This window comes from Giraffa tippelskirchi, chromosome 4 (genome assembly GCF_054371585.1).
Source record: "Giraffa tippelskirchi isolate mGirTip1 chromosome 4, T2T-mGirTip1v1.2.pri, whole genome shotgun sequence".
Lineage (NCBI taxonomy): Eukaryota > Metazoa > Chordata > Mammalia > Artiodactyla > Giraffidae > Giraffa > Giraffa tippelskirchi.
The window spans coordinates 210457665-210475236 of NC_137278.1; positions in this window are offsets into that span (position 1 = coordinate 210457665).

The following is a 17572-nucleotide window of genomic DNA, read 5'->3' on the forward strand; positions in this document are numbered from 1 at the left end:
AGAAAATTGGTAGAAACTCCTTCAGCTTCTTGGGCTCGTGTATTTTATCTAGAATCTCTGGTAAGCACACCTGCTACTGGTAAATTTGGTCTCATCCCAATTTATCTTCCTTCCTCTTTGGTCTGACACCCTTCAAATTCATTTCCACACAATCCCTCATATTTTTGCCAGTGAAAATTAGCAATCTCTTATCATTCTTTCAGACTATAAACTCCCTCCTCCAAATCAGACGTTATACTAGCCTCCCAATGAAACCTGGAGAGATCCAACTCTAGTTGCAGATGGAAGGGGTGAGGAGGGTGGTTTTGGGGAGAACAGGCATCTCCTTACAAGTCACCTCCCTCAGATGAGCACACGCAAGGTCTTTACACAGAGCTGAGTTAGCTGGACTCCTCGGAGTCAGGAGGAGGAACTGCTTCTGCTGGAAAGGGACCCTCAGAGGTGCTCAGGCTTCTCAGCTCTGTGTTAACGCCACCCAGATGCACTCACTGCAATCCTCAAAGTCCCGTTTTCCCCCAGTCAATTCTTAACTTACACAAAAGAGTTAGTAGGAAGGAAATGGCAACCACTTCAGTATTCTTGCCCGGGAAATTCCGTGGACAGAGGAGCCTGACGGGCTACAGTCCATGGGGTCACAAAGAGTCAGACACAACTCAGTGACTAAATAGCAACAGCAGAATTCAACGTAAAGTCTGCAACTTGTGTGATTATATTTTGCTCCTGATTTTTAACCAGCTCCTCATTGCAGCTCCAAGAAACAAGAGTTCATTTTAGGGTTGTCCTGGAATCTCTCTGGTTCTCTGACCATGGCTTTAATTGAGCCTTTTAACCCTGAGTTTGTCATTTTTTCCCAGAAGTTCTACAACGTAATTAAAGGAGAATTCTCACCCCATAATCCTGTGTCATCTTTACCATGAGGATGGCCAAGTGAACCGAACCACCACATGCCCACAGCCCTGGGTTCTACAGGCACCAAGCCATGATCAACAGCAGGAGGCTCTCCTTGTGATGCCACAACTCACCACGGATGTGATCGTACCCAACTGCCCAGTGCTAATGAGCTCAGAATTTCATTCAAGACCAAGGATATGGCCGAGCCAACTCCAGAATCCCATCTCCGAGGGTCTATTTCCTGAGCTGGCACTACTTCTGGTACTAAATGTTGAAACAGCCAGCATTCAATCAGGGCAACACAGACTGCACAGGCATTTCACAGGTGGGATTTAATACAAGGAACTGGCTATACTGGTTTTAGAGGGCTTGAAAGAGCAAACAGAAACACTGTTGAAAGCTCTAAATAATAATCAAAGTTTTAAAAAAAGTACAACACGCCTCCTAGAACTGGGGGACCAGCAAGGCAGAGGCTGGGCTATCAGACCCTAAGAGCACTGAGAACCGAAGAATTGATACTTTTGAATTGTGGTGCTAGAGAAGACTCTTGAGGGTCTCTTGGACTGCAAGTAGATCAAACCAGTCAATCCTAAAAAAAAATCAACCCTAAATATTCATTGGAAGGACTGATGCTGAAGCTGAAGTTCTAACACTTTGGCCACCTAATGGGAAGAGCCAACTCATTCAAAAAGACCCTGATGCTGAAAAAGATTGAGGGCAGTGGGAGAAGGGGGTGACAAGGATAAGATAGTTGGATGGCATCACTGGCTCAATGGACATGAGTTTGAGCAAGCTCAGGGAGATAATGGAGGACAGAGGAGCCTGGGGAACTGCAGTCCATGTGATCACAGACGTGACTTAGTGACTGGACAACAACAAGAGCCCTGAGGAGCGCGTGGAGCTGGGGATCAAACTTGGAGCACTAAGCCCTTTCCAGCAGCTGCCGTACCTCTGAGAGAGCCCAGACTCCTCTCTGGCTGTGCCCCTCACCCCCCAGAGCACAAGGCGACATTTGCTGGACCTATGTGTGTAGTATCTGGTGACTCAGATGGTAAAGAATCTGCCTACAATATGGGAGACCTGGGTTTGATCCCTGGGTTGGGAAGATCACCTGGAGAAGGGAATGGCTACTCACCCCAGTGTTCTTCCCTGGAGAATTTCATGGACAGAGGAGCCTGGGGGACTGCAGTCCATGGGGTCACAAAGAGTCAGACACGACTGAGCGACTGTTACTTTCACTTTTACTGGAGAGAACAGAACTAGAGAAGCAAGGGTTGGTGGTTGGCCAAGGAGGTGAATGAAAGTTGCTCTCCAAAGAGAAGAAAAACAAGAGCTCAGAGAATCTGAGTGAGTTTGGAGTTGGAAGATGAGGATGAGGGAAGAAGAGGGTTGTTGAGATTAATCGCCTATTACGGCGAGAATATTGAGGGCGAAAGGGAAGAGGGCATTCTGAAGGCATTTTGCAGTGAATTAAGAATATGCTTCCATCTCTCTGATGTTCTTTGAGAGAAATAACTCCCAGGGCTTGAATAAAATTGAGATTCTTGTTCATTCCTTTCTTTTGGACCTCAAGTGCAGAGGGTTCCTCAGGTCCTTGGTTCAGAGTGGCTCGTTACCATCCTGGGTTCAGGTAGGACTCCCTCTTCATTTTTATTCCGTTGCTTTTACCTCCATGGCTGAGTCTCATCACTGTGCTTGCCTCTTGTCCGGCATCCGCATGATGTGTTTAATGTATGCAGTTATATGGCTGTGCAACTTTGAAAAATAGACAGTGTGTATATGCATGCACATACAAAAATATGCTAAAATTTATGTAAAATAGTGTGCTATAAATCTCATTTGGCCTTGTACATCTTACACAAAGCACCATGTGTTTAGGCTTTTCTTTGCTGCTCTGTAGCTCATAATCATGGGCTCGGGCTGCTGAATAGAATGTTGATATGTTTCTTGCAATGTTAGTTAGCCAAGCCCCAGAAATAGACATGCAGGCTTCCTAGAAACCCCTGAGACTTCCAAGGACCCAAATCTCCGTGAATTTCTCCAGGATTTGTATACAGGAGGGTAATAGAACATGTATATGATCTCTTTCTTTTTCTTAAATTGAGATATAATTTACATGCCATAAAGTCTAACCTTATAAAATGTACAATTCAGTGGTTTTTAGTATGTTCACAAGTATGTGCACATCCTTACAGTCTAATTCCAGGACATCTTTATTACCCTATAAAGAGACCCCACACCCATTAGCAGTCATTTCCCGTCTCCCCCACCAGTCACACACCTGTTTTCTGATTGGATTGGCCTGTATTTCTTTCCTTTTGAAAATTTTTTCTATTAACTTAATGACTTTCAGGTGACAGAAATTAAATTAATCAATATTTCAGTTCACAAAACATGAAACTATACTTTTCTTTCTTCCTTCCTTTTTTTCCCCTTAAATAATCCATTTCCTCTCAGATCCTACTCCTTCTTTCCCTTCAACTGACACTCACTCAGATGTGTCATGTTAGCTAGGTTTGCTATTAACTGTGATACATGATCATACCTAAGAAATACAGAATATTACCTTTTGCACATTTTTGAATATACACGGTGGTATTGTTCTATAGTTTCTTAAGTTCTTGTTCAGTCCCGCCGTTTGGGAATCAGAGAGATGGGGTAGGGCAGTGGTTAAATCTCCTTCCCCGTGGGCAGGAACCAGAACCCCCTGGGGAAACAGCTGACTTTCTGGTCTGGGGCAGAAAAGGTTACCGATGTCACCCCTTCACCCCTGACGGCAGGGAAGCTATCAAAGGCCACCTGGGCCACAGGAGACCTACTCGGAAAACGCATTTGAGGTCAGAGAAGACACTAACTGCCGTGCACTGGAAAACATCACATAGGCTGAAATCTGTGAGTTCATAATGAATAAATAAATGCATTTAACTTGAAAACCAGGAAGTATTGAGAAAGGACCCACAATTGCTTTGCTTGACTTGTTCGAGTTTACCTCAAGGTCACCAAGCAGTTTATGAAGGGCAGTCTCTATAAAATGGTTGAAAGCGAAAGTGAAAGTCACTCAGTCGTGTCCATCTCTTTGTGACCCTATGGACTATACAGTCCATGGGGTTCTCCAGGCCAGGAAACTGGAGTGGGTGGCCATTTCCTTCTCCAGGGGATCGTCCCAACCCAGGGATTGAACCCGGGTCTCCCGCATTGCAGGCAGATTCTTTATCAGCTGAGCCACCAGGGAAGCCCATACAATGGTTCCACTTCAATAAATAATTGAGTAATCAAGATATTTGGACATCACATTTTAAAATCAATCGTTCAGTGGACGGAGGCGGTGGTCATCAATAGCTGCTGATATCACAGCGAAGAGGCCGCCGGACACTCTGCTGCCGCTGTTGTTGTTCAGTCGCTACGTCGTGTCCATCTCATGACCTCAGGGCTGCCACATGCCAGGCCCCGCTGGCCCCCACCATCTCCCAGAGTTTGCTCAAATTAAACACAAAATATCATCTATGAAACACTCCTATTAAAAAAAAACAAAAAACTAAACCTGGTCGAGCTTCTAGACCCGTCAGTTTCCAGAAAATCCAGCAGCCCTCTGAACATCCTACATGTTTCGTCAGGATGAGATCAGCAAAATCCAGATTATGGGGAACTACAGAACACACATCCTGGTTCCTTCAGCAAGTCATACGGAGAGGTCAAAAAGTTGTGAGGGAGAACCCATCCAAGTATTAAGAGGTTAATAGGGAAGCCAGTTACAATATAAGGCTGTGTAGATATATACATGTGTGCGTGCGTGCTAAGTCGCTTCAGTTGTGTCTGACTCTTTGCGAGACTGTAACCCACAAGGCTCCTCTGTCCATGGGATTCTCCGGGCAAGAATACTGGCATGGGTTGCTGTGCCCTCCTCCAGGAAATCTTCCTGACCCAGGGCTCAAACGTCATGTCTCTTAAGTCTCCTGCATTGACATGTGGTTCTCTGTGTGTAGAACCTGGGAAGCATGTGAGTATATACATATACACACAAATTTTATGACCACATAAATGGCTAAAAATCTTTTTTAGAACAACCAGGGAAATGTGAGCACCAGCAGCATATTTGATGGTAGTAAAAATTGATTGTTGAAATTGTGGAGTAAGATTGCAATATTGTGATCTTTTCAAGAAGGGGAAACATATTTCTGAATTGCACACGATAATACTTAAAGATGAAATGAAGTAATTTGCTTCAAAAATAATATGAAACAGGATAGGGGTGAGGCCACGGAGGCAGAGAAGAGCCGTGGTCAGCTGTGAACTTGCTCTCATAGCAGCGGGGGTGCACAGACTGCGGTTCATCATATCGGTCTCTCCTTGTACCTGTTTGACATTTCTACAATAAAATTCAACATGAGTAGTGAGTTGTAATGAGTACAACTTCTGGAGAGAATCCTGATCTCCATACAGACCAGCTTTTTCCTCAGTGTGTGATGTGGCACTTGAATTCTCAAACCTCGGTTTCTTTGTCTGGGAAGGGGCTGTGGTTATGAACATCACAGGTTTGTTTGAGAGTTTAATCAATGCACACAGAGCACTGAGTGTCCCCTGCCCCCCGCTATGTGCATATTCAGTTCACTGCTCCCGACTCTGCCAAGTGGTTCACTGAACGTCTTCGTGAACTTTATTTGTCCATGCCTCCACAGCTGTAATCAATAAACATCCTCATTTCTGGCCTCGTGAATGGGAGAGTCATCAGAGATGAACAGAAATGAAGAGCTTTCTGGATCACAGGGCATTTGTAACCACACTCCCCTGATGACTGCCACACGCGGGTCACTATGACCAGATCTCCACAGAAAGTCCTGTTTCCCCCTATCCTCGAGATCAGCTTGACTCATCTTCCTTTTTCTGAGGTCTTGTTTTCAGGTAATTTCAATATCTCTTCACCTATTTCTTGGCCATTCACTTTTGCTTCTGTAGGAATTCTCTGCCACATTCTTTGCCAATATTTCTATTAGTTTCCTTGGCTTTTTCATTGCGGGTATTCAGAGGAACCTGGTGGCTCAGATGGTAAAAAATCTGCCTGCAATGCAGGAGACACAGGCTTGATCCCTGAGTCAGGAAGATCCCCTGGAGAAGGGAATGGCTATCCACTCGAGCATTCTTGCCTGGAGAATCTCATGGACAGAGGAGCCTGACAGGCTACAGTCCATGGGGTCACAAAGACTTGGACATGACTGAGCGACTCACATTTTCACTTATAGAGGAAACTTGTACTCAACTTATGATTCTATTGTCAGTCTTAGATACTATAAATAACTATCTTCAGTGTTTCAATTGTCTTCATTTCTTGTCTCAGGCATCATTTTTGAATGAAAATATAAAGTTGATGTCCTCTCAATCTGTCACTTTTTATCTGGAGATTTGAGGTTTTCAGATGTTCAATAAGGATCCATCTATTTCAAAAGATTTCAAAGGTAGTCCCACAATTTCCCCCATGCATTTTACATTTAGGTTTTTTTTTTAATCTATGTAGTATTTACTTGCGAACATGACACAATGTAGATATCCAGCTGTGCTTTCAGTTCAGTCGTATCCGACTCTTTGTGACCCCACGGACTGCAGCACGCCAAGCCTCCCTGTCCATCACCAACCCCCAGACCTTGCTCAAACTCATGTCCATTGAGTCAGTGATGCCATCCAGCCATCTCATCCTCTGTTGTCCCCTTCTCCTCCCGCCTTCAATCTTTCCCAGCATCAGGGTCTTTTCCAATGAGTCCACCCTTTGCATCAGGTGGCCAAAGTATTGGAGCTTCAGCTTCAGCATCGGTCCTTCCAATGAACACCCAGGACTGATCTCCTTTAGGATGGACTGGTTGGATCTCCTTTCAGTCCAAGGGACTCTCAAGAGTCTTCTCCAACACCACAGTTCAAAAGCATCAGCTCTTTGGCGCTCAGCTTTCTTTATGGCCCAACTCTCACATCCATACATGACTACTGGAAAAGCAATAGCTTTCACTAGATGGAACTTTGTCTGCAAAGCAATATATCTGCTTTTTAATATGCTGTCTAGGTTGGTCATAGGTTTTGTTCCAAGGAGCAAGTGCCTTTTAGTTTCTTGGCTGCAGTCACTATCTGCAGTGATTTTGGAGCCTAAGAAAATAAAGTCTGTCACTGTTTCCATTGTTTCCCCATCTATTTGCCATGAAGTGATGGGACCGGATTCTGTGATCTTCATTTTTTGAATGTTGAGTTTTAAGCCAGCTTTTTCACTCTCCTCTTTAACTTTCATCAAGAGGCTCTTTAGTTGCTCTTCACTTTAAGGGTGGTGTCACCTGCATATCTGAGGTTATTGATTCCAGCTTGTGCTTTACTCAGCCCAGCATTTCACACTAGGAACTCTGCATAGACATTAAATAAGCAGGGTGACATTATAGGAGCCTTGATGTACTCCTTTCCCAATTTGGAAATAGTCTGTTGTTCTATGTACATTTCTAACTGTTGCTTCTTGACCTGCATACAGATTTCTCAGGAGGCAGGTCAGGTGGTCTGGTATTCCCGTCTCTTGAAGAATTTTCCACAGATTGCTGTGATCCACACAGTCAAAGGGTTTAGTGTAGGCAATGAAGCAGAATTAGATGATTTTATGGAATTCTCTTGCTTTTTCTATGATCCAATGAATGCTGGCAATTTGATCTCTGGTACCTCTGCCTTTTATAAATCCAGCTTAAACATCTGGAAGTCCTTGGTTCATGTACTGTTGAAGCCTAGCTTGGAGAATTTTGAGCATTACTTTGCTAGTGTGTGAGATGAGTGCAATTGTGTGGTAGTTTGAGCACTCTTTGGCATTGCCTTTCTTTGGGATTGGAATGAAAACTGATCTTTTCCAGTCCTGTAGCCACTGCTGAGTTTTCCAAATTTGCTGGCATATTGCATGCATCATCTTTTAGGATTTGAAATAGCTCAACTAGAATTCCATCACCTCCACTAGCTTTGTTCATAGTGATGTTTCCTAAAGCCTACTTGACTTAGCATTACAGGATGTCTGGCTCTAGGTGAGTGATCAAACCATCCTGGTTATCTGGGTCATGAAAACCTTTTTTGTTTAGGTCTTCTGTGTATTTCTGCCACTTCTTCTTAATATCTTCTGCTTCTGTCAGGTCCACACCATTTCTGTCCTTTATTGAGCCCATCTTTGCATGAAATGTTCCCTTGGTATCTCTAATTTTCTTGAAGAGATCTCTAATCTTTCCCATTCTGTTGTATTCTCTATTTCTTTGCATTGATCACTGAGAAAGGCTTTCTTTGGTTGCTTTTTTTGGAGCTCTGAATTCAGATGAATATATGTTTCCTTTTCTCCTTTGCCTTTCACTTCTCTTCTTTTTTCAGCTGTTTGTAAGGTCTCCTCAGACAACCATTTTGCCTTTTTGCATTTCTTCTTCCTGGGGATAGTTTTGATCAACGCCTCCTGTACAATGTCATGAACCTCCGTTCATAGTTCTCCAGGCACTCTATCTATCAGATCTAATCCTTTGAATCTATTTGTCATTTCTATGTGTAATTGTAAGGGATTTGATTTAGGTCATATCTGAATGGTTTAGTGGTTTTCCCTACTTTCTTCAATTTAAATTTGAATTTTGCAATAAGGAGTTTATGAACTGAGCTACAGTCAGCTCCTGGTCTTGCTTTTGCCGACTGTCTAGAGCTTCTCCATCTTTGGCTACAAAGAATATAATCAATTTGATTTCTGTATTAACCCTCTGGTGATGTCCATGTGTAGAATCGTCTCTTGTGTTGTTGGAAGAGGGTGTTTGCTATGACCAGTGCGTTCTCTTGGCAAAACTCTATTAGCCTTTGCCCTGCTAAATTCTGTACTCCAAGGCCAAATTTGCCTGTTACTCTAGGTATCTCTTGACTTCCTACTTTTGCATTCCAGTCCCCTATAATGAAAAGGACATCTTTTTTGGGTGTTAGTTCTAGAAGGTCTCATAGGTCTTCACAGAACTGTTTGACTTCAGCTTCTTAAGCATTAGTTGTTGGGATATAGACTTGGATTACTGTGATATTGAATGGTTTGCCTTGGTGATGAAGAGACCATTCTGTCATTTAGAGATTGCATCCAAGTACTGCATTGCGTACTCTTTCGCTGACTATGAGGGCTACTCCATTTCTTCTAAGGGATTCTTGCCCACAGTAGTAGATATTATGGTCATCTGAGTTAAATTCTCCCATTCTGGTCCATTTTAGGTCATTGATTCCTAAAATGTTGATGTTTACTCTTACCATCTCCTGTTTGACCACTTCCAATTTACCTTGGTTCATGGACCTAACATTCCCAGTTCCTCTGCAACATTGCTCTGTACAGCTATGCTTTACTCCATACTATTTCTTTTCAAATGTAATCTGTAAGACAACCCATCCTTTTCTCATGGGTGATGTGATCATGGACACACGTATACATTTGTGAGGATTGCATCATCATTGTGGCAGAGCCCTCCAGGCACACAGTGGCAGAGTCTATGGCATTATCGTGTCCTCGTATCATGTACACACCCTGGGGCATTCTGAGCTCCATGGTCGCACCACGGGCACTGTGCTGTTGCTGTCTATGTTTCACACGACATCACACAGTGAGCTGTATGTTCTGCTGTGGATGTCAGAACCTCGAGGATTTTGTGATGGGTTGGGGACATGATCAGTGCATAATGTTGTGCAAAATCAGAATGTGAAGGCTGCAGAATTGTGTATCAGGAGATCCCAATACTCTTGACTTTAAATTAAGTATCTTGTTGTTATTCAGTTGCTAAGTTGTGCCCCACTCTTTGCAGCCCCATGAACTGCAGCATGCCAGGCTTCCCTGTCCTTCACTATCTCCCAGAGGTTGCTAAAATTCATGTCCATTGACCCTAGAGTCAGACATCCTGGAATATGAAGTCAAGTGGGCCTTGGGAAGCATCACTATGAACAAAGCTAATGGAGGTGATGGAATTCTAGTTGAGCTATTTCAAATCCTAAAAGATGATGCTGTGAAAGTGCTGCACTCAATATGCCAGCAAATTTGGAAAACTCAACAGTGGCCACAGGACTGGAAAAGGTCAGTTTTCTTTCAAATCTTAAAGAAAAGCAATGTCAAAGAATGTTCAAACTACAGCACAAATGCACTCATCTCACACGCTAGTAAAGTAATGCTCAAAATTCTCCAAGCCAGGCTTCAAAAATATGTGAACAGTGAACTTCCTGATATTCAAGCTGGATTTAGAAAAGGCAGAGGCACCAGAGATCAAGTTGCACACATCCACTGGATCATCGATAAAGCAAGAGAGTTCCAGAAAAACATCTACTTCTGCTTTATTGACTATGCCAAAGCCTTTGACTATGTGGATCACAATAAACGGTGGAAAATTCTGAAAGATATGGGAATACCAGACCACCTGACCTGCCTATTGAGAAACCTGTATCAGGAAGTAATAGTTAGAACTGGACATGGAACAACAGACTGGTTCCAAATAGGAAAAGGAGTATGTCAAGGCTGTATATTGTCACCCTGCTTATTTAAATTCTATGCAGAGGACATATTGAGAAATGCTGGGCTGGAGGAAGCACAAGCTGGAATCAAGATTGCTGGGAGAAATATCAATAACCTCAGATATGCAGATGCCACACCACTCTTATGGCAGAAAGTGAAGAACTAAAGAGCCTGTTGATGAAAGTGAAAGAGGAGAGTGAAAAAGTTGGCTTAAAGCTCAACATTCAGAAAACTAAGATCATGGCATCCAGTCCTATCATTTCATGGCAAATAGATGGGGAAACAGTGGAAACAGTGGCTGACTTTATTTTGGGGGCTCCAAAATCACTGCTGATGGTGATTGCAGCCATGAAATTAAAAGACGCTTACTCCTTGGAAGGAAAGTTATGACCAACCTAGACAGCACGTTAAAAAGCAAACGCATTACTTTGTCAACAAAGGTCCATGTAGTCAAGGCTATGTTTTTCCCAGTGGTCATGCATGGATGTGAGAGTTGGACTATAAAGAAAGCTGAGCACCGAAGAATTGATGCTTTTGAACTGTGGTGTTGGAGAAGACTCTTGAGAGTCCCTTGGACTGTAAGGAGATCCAACCAGTCCATCCTAAAGGAGATCAGTCCTGGGTATTCATTGGAAGGACTGATGTTTAAGCTGAAACTCCAGTACTTTGGCCACCTGATGCAAAAAGCCGACTCATTGGAAAATACCCTGATGCTGGGAATGATTGAGGGCAGGAGGAGAAGGGGACGACAGAGGATGAGATGGCTGGATGGCATCAGTGACTCAATGGACATGAGTTTGGGTAAACTCTGGGAGTTGGTAATGGACAGGGAGGCTGGGTGTGCTGCGGTTCATGGGGTCACAAAGAGTCGGACAGACTGAACAACTGAACTGAGTCAGTGATGCCATCCAACCATCTCATCCTCTGTCCCCCCCACCCCCACCCCGTCTCTTCTCGCCTTGAATCTTTCCCAGCATCAGGGTCTTTTCCAATGAGTCAGCTGTTCACATCAGGTGGCCAAAGTATTGGAGTTTCAGTTTCAGCATCAGTCCTTCCAATGAATATTCAGGACTGATTTCTGTTAGGATTGACTGGTTTGAGCTCCTTGCTGTCCAAGGGACTCTCAGGAGTGTTCTCCAGCACCACAATTCCAAAGCATCAGTTCTTCAGTGCTCAGCCTTCTTTATGGTCCAACTGTCACATCTGTACATGACTTCCGGAAATACCATAGCTTTAACTATACAGACCTTTGTCTGCAAAGTGATATCTTTGCTTTTTAATATGCTGTCTAGGTTTGTCATAGCTGTTCTTCTAAGGAGCAAGTGTCTTTTAATTTCACATCGGCAGTCACCATCTGCAGTGATTTTGAAGTCCAAGAAAATAAAAGTTCCCATTGTTTCCATTTTTCCCCCATCTATTTGCCATGCAGTCATGGGACTGGATTCCATGATCTTTGTTTTTTGAATAACGAGTTTTAGGCCAGCTTTTTCACTCTCTTCTTTCACCTTCGTCAAGAGGTTCTTTAATTTTTGTTCATTTTCTGTCATTACAGTGGTATCATCTGTGTATCTGAGGTTATTGATATTTCTCCCGGCAATTTTGGTTCTGGCTTGTGACTCTTCCAGCCCAGCATTTCTCATGATGTAATCTGTGTATAAGTTAAATAAGGAGAGTGACAATATACAACCTTGATGTATTCCTTTCCTAATTTTGAACCAGTCCATTATTTCGTGTCTGGATACAGACAATAAAGTTTTGGAAAATACAGAGTTTTAGGCATTAAATATATATTTTAAATGTTCTCAGGTTTTACATTTTTCTTCAATGCATGGATATAATGTTTCAGGGAAAGGATTAATACTATTAATAATTTTTAAAATGCTTGGATGCTGTCTGATGAGTAAAATTAAAATGGCAGACAACACCAAGTGTTGTCAAGGATATGGAACAAATAGAACTCTCATGTAGTGCTGGCGGTAGTATAAGTTGGCACAAATGTTTCTGAGCCACTTAGAGCTATGCACTGAAACCACACACACCCGCTGTGAACCAGCAAGTGCTTTTCTGGGAAGACATCAAAAGCAAAGAGACACAAACCTGTGCATCAATGCTATGAGCAAGAGTGTGTGGGGATATCGCACCCCCCAAACGCTAACAACCCTGAGACCCATCAGCAGGAGTGTGGACCAAAAGCTTATGGTGCATCCACACAATGGATGCCACACAGAACAATGGAGGTGAGGCTCACAGCCACGCAGAAATGAGGATCCAGACACAAGGAACATATGCAAAGGATGGGGCATTGCAGTTGCTGTTGTTCAGCCGCTCAGCCGTGTCCAGCTCTTCTGTGACCTCATGGACTGTAACCCACCAGGCTCCTCCCTCCGTGGAATTTTCCAGGCCAGAATACAGAAGTAGGTTGCCATTTCCTCTGCCAGGGGATCTTCCATACCCAGGGATCGAATCTGAGTCTCCTGCATTGGGAGATGGATTTTTTACTGCTGGGCCACCAAGGAAGCCCATAGAGAGAGAGAAAGAGAAAGTACAGGTCAGGACAAAATGGTTCCATGTTTGAAGTCAGGGTCATGGTTACTGTGGTGGCCAGAATCACGCATGGGGAGTCTGTGAGGTGCAAATTGTATTCTATGCATAACCAGAACCAAGCCTAGGGATGGCAAAAACAAAGTGCTTAATAAATGTTCACTAAATAAGTGATACCAAAGGAATATTTCATGCAAAGATAGGCTCGATAAAGGACAGAAATGGTATGGACCTAACAGAAGCAGAAGATATTAAGAAAAGGTGGCAAGAATACACAGAAGAACTGTACAAAAAAGATCTTCACGACCCAGATAATAACGATGGTGTGCTCACTCACCTAGAGCCAGACATCCTGGAATGTGAAGTCAAGTGGGCCTTAGAAAGCATCACTACGAACAAAGCTAGTGGAGATGATGGAATTCCAGTTGAGCTATTTCAAATCCTCAAAGGTGATGCTGTGAAAGTGCTGCACTCAATATGCCAGCAAATCTGGAAAACTCAGCAGTGGCCACAGGACTGGAAAAGGTCAGTTTTTGTTCCAATCCCAAAGAAGGGCAATGGCAAAGAATGCTCAAACTACCGCACAATTGCACTCATCTCACATGCTAGTAAAGTAATGCTCAAAATTCTCCAAGCCAGGCTTCAGCAATACGTGAACCGTGAACTTCCAGATGTTCAAGCTGGTTTTAGAAAAGGCAGAGGAACCAGAGATCAAATTGCCAATATCCGCTGGATCATCAAAAAAGCAAGAAAGTTCCAGAAAAACATCTATTTCTGCTTTATTGACTATGCCAAAGCCTTTGACTGTGTGGATCACAATAAACTGTGGAAAATTCTGAAAGAGATGGGAATCCAGACCATCTGACCTGTCTCTTGAGAAACCTGTATGCAGGTCAGGAAGCAACAGTTAGAACTGGACATGGAACAACAGATTGGTTCCAAATAGGAAAAGGAGTACGTCAAGGCTGTATATTGTCACCCTGCTTATTTAACTTATATGCAGAGTACATCATGAGAAACCCTGGGCTGGAAGAAACACAAGCTGGAATCAAGATTGCCGGGAGAAATATCAATAACCTCAGATATGCGGATGACACCACCCTTATGGCAGAAAGTGAAGAAGAACTAAAGAGCCTCTTGATGAAGGTGAAGGAGGAGAGTGAAAAAGTTGGTTTATAGCTCAACGTTCAGAAAACTAAGATCATGGCATCTGGTCCCATCACTCCATGGGAAATAGATGGGGAAACAGTGGAAACAATGTCAGACTTTACTTTTTTGGGCTCCAGAATCACTGCTGATGGTGACTGCAGCCATAAAATTAAAAGATGCTTACTCCTTGGAAGGAAGGTTATGGCCAACCTAGACAGCATGTTTAAAAGCAGAGACATTACTTTGCCAACAAAAGTCCGTCTAGTCAAGGCTATGGTTTTTCCAGTGGTCATGTATGGATGTGAAAGTTGGACGGTGAAGAAAGCTGAGCGCCGCAGAATTGATGCTTTTGAACTGTGGTGTTGGAGAAGACTCTTGAGAGTCCCTTGGACTGCAAGGAGATCCAATCAATCCATCCTAAAAGAGATCAATCCTGGGTGTTCATTGGAAGGTCTGATGTTGAAGCTGAAGCTCCAATACTTTGGCCACCTCATGCGAAGGGTTGACTCATTGGAAAAGACCCTAATGCTGGGTAGGATTGGGGGCGGGAGGAGAAGGGGACGACAGAGGATGAGATGGTTGGATGGCATCACCAACTCGATGAACATGGGTTTGGGTAGACTCCAGGAGTTGGTGATGGACAGAGAGGCCTGGCATGCTGCAATTCATGGGGTCGCAGAGAGTCGGACATGACTGAGCGACTGAACTGAACTGAACTGAACTGAAATAAGTGATAGATGGATGGGTGGATGGATGGATGGTGGATGGATGACTCAACTTTGTTGCTCAAAACTGTGGCTTTCTGTCTCTCTGATTTATTCTCTCTGCCTTCACCATCTACCACTGAGATAATATCGGGATTTTCATCTCTCCAGAGCTTTACTGAAATAACTGTATTACAGTCAAATCCAATCTGATACAGCCATGCTCCCAACATTTGCACCAGCCTGGACTCTGAAACAAGTTCCTAAAATAACTTCAGTAATAGTCATTTCCTCTGTGCTTGAGGTTTTACTGTTTAACTATGTCTTCCCCTTTTATGCAAAACATGCCAAGGCAGATCACCGAACAAATGAGTCACCATGGAAGGGAACTCAGAAGACAATAGTTTTTCCTATAATGGAATGCAAAAAAGTAGGAGAAGATGAGCTACACGACCAATCAGTGTTGGCTTGTACTCACCAAGAACAGAGACACTGTTGCTTACAAGTGCTCAGTGAGGAAAAGCCAGTGTGATTGTGGGTGATCACAGGAGGCTGCCCAGAGAAACTGGCACCAGGTCGGTCTGTATATTCAGGGGCAGATGCATCCTCAGAGAGGCGAGGGGTTGCGTTTAAGTGGGATTGTGAAAGGCAGTTAGGGCAGCATCAAAGCAGACAGGTGAGGGCGGTGGCTGGGACGTGAGTCATCCGCTCCAGGAGGACCACATCTGGGAGTTGACAACCATGGAGGTGGGGGACAAGGGTGAGGGTGCCAGTTGTTTTTCTCCTAAAAAGCTCTTGCATAGAAAAATAAAAGAAATCAAGGGGAGTCCTGGGGAAGGAAAGGCAACCCACTCTCGTATTCTGGCTGGGAAAATCACATGGACGGAGGAGTCTGGCGGGCAAAACCCGTGGGGCTGCAGAGTCGGACACGACTGAGCGACTAACACACAAGGGGAGCAGGATCACAGGACGACGGGGCTGGAAAGTCCCTTCACTGGTCTTGCTGCCATGTCAGAGGAGGGGAAACTGAGGTTTGGTGTTTTGGAGAGTTTGTCCCGTATCCGTGGTAAATGGCTGCAGGGCTCACATTTTAACTCAGGGATCCTGCCCCAGGCCAGTGTTGCAGCCCTTATGGTGAAATGGGGAGACTTTTTGAGCTTTCACACTATGTAAGAGTGGATTGTCTTCCATACCAAGACCGGGGGGAGGTCATCTTCACTGCACTCTGCCTAGGCCCCTGCCTTCTATCTAGAAGCTTCATTCTCCCTGGTAGATTTCAGGGGGTAACGCAAAAGTGGAGCAATTCTGCCGTTCTCCTTGGAGTCGAGAATGGCCCAACTGTTTCTGGTACAGACGCTCCTCCCTGGACGTGTTCCTACAGACGTGGGGATACTTCTGGGAGGCTGGCTGGCCAACAGCATCGGGGTAGGAGGGGACACAGAACTGGAGTCAGGGAGCCTTGGTCCTCTGCCTGTGTGACCCCCACCTTGTCCCTGCCACTCTCCATTGCTTTTGCCTCCAGGTGAAGCCTTGGACAGCCTGACACTCATCTCTTTTCTTGACTTGTTGTCTCATCTTTGGGTCATTAGAATCCCCTCCACCGCTCATTTGCAGATGTCCAGAGTCAGCTGGAACTTTTTGAGTGATATCCTTGGAGCCTGGCAGAAAGGAGAAATGTCAGATGGAAAACAGGCAATTAAGTTCCAAGACAACTTCAATGATTTGTGTTTTAAACTTTCGATTTATCTACACCTCAATTTGAGTTCATTTCCACGGACTCCAACAATTGCCTAATACAAAGCCACTGAAGAAAAGCCTTCGGCAGCCTGAGCTGGAAACAGATGGCCAGTGCAGGCGAGGACAGCCTCCATTTGTTCCATCCAATTGTTCCCAACAATGGCAAAAAGTCATTAAAAACCCACTTAAGAATCTAGCTTTGTATTGATCAACGGCAGGGTTACGGGGGATGTTGAACTTTGCGAGCATCAGAACTCAAGACAAACCAAGCGATTTTTTTTCCTGATGGATTATTAGGAAAAGCACTGCCATAATATAATTTTCCGGACAGTTGGATCAATGATGTCAACTCTTACCCCAAGTTTTGAATGATGACTCAGATCTGGAAGTCTGGATTAATGGACGGGGGCACACAGTCACATCCCCTCTAATGGATCACTTGGGAACGCTCGAAGTGACCCAAAGCAAATTATTTACCATACAATTCCTGAACACAAAAGCCACAGTCCACTTTCTCTGACTTCAAATTTCGCTCTTATTAAAGTCAGTGCAGCATCAGAGATTTGTTTTATGCAATGGAAGGCAGCCTACTGAGATCATCTGGGAAATGCTTTTCTGTCCAAGGATCTGGCAGCAGTGGAGAGACCTGGAGGAAGCTGGAGATGTTGGTGCATCAGAAGGCTCCCCCGGAGGGGGCTGGCCTGAAGGAGAGTTTCGTTCACCCCCTCATCTCCCGTCCCAGTGGCACGTCCCTCTGCTCTGACTTGGCCCCCTGCGCTGGTGCCCAGTCCATCTTCTTGCCTGGGGGCTGCCCCTCCCAGCCTCCCCGACACCAGGGACAGAAAGCCTTCTGCCACGGAAGCCTGACCCTTCACCCTGCCCGTATCCCTCCCAGGACCCTCCGCTTCTAACGCTCACCTGGTTCCCGGTTGGCGCGCGAGGTGTACTGATCAGTCACGTGAGCAGATCCCATTTTCTAAAGGCCAGAGCGCGGGCTCCTTCGCACAGGCGGCCTGCGAGCCCTCCGGGCCGCTGCCCGCCGCACATCCTG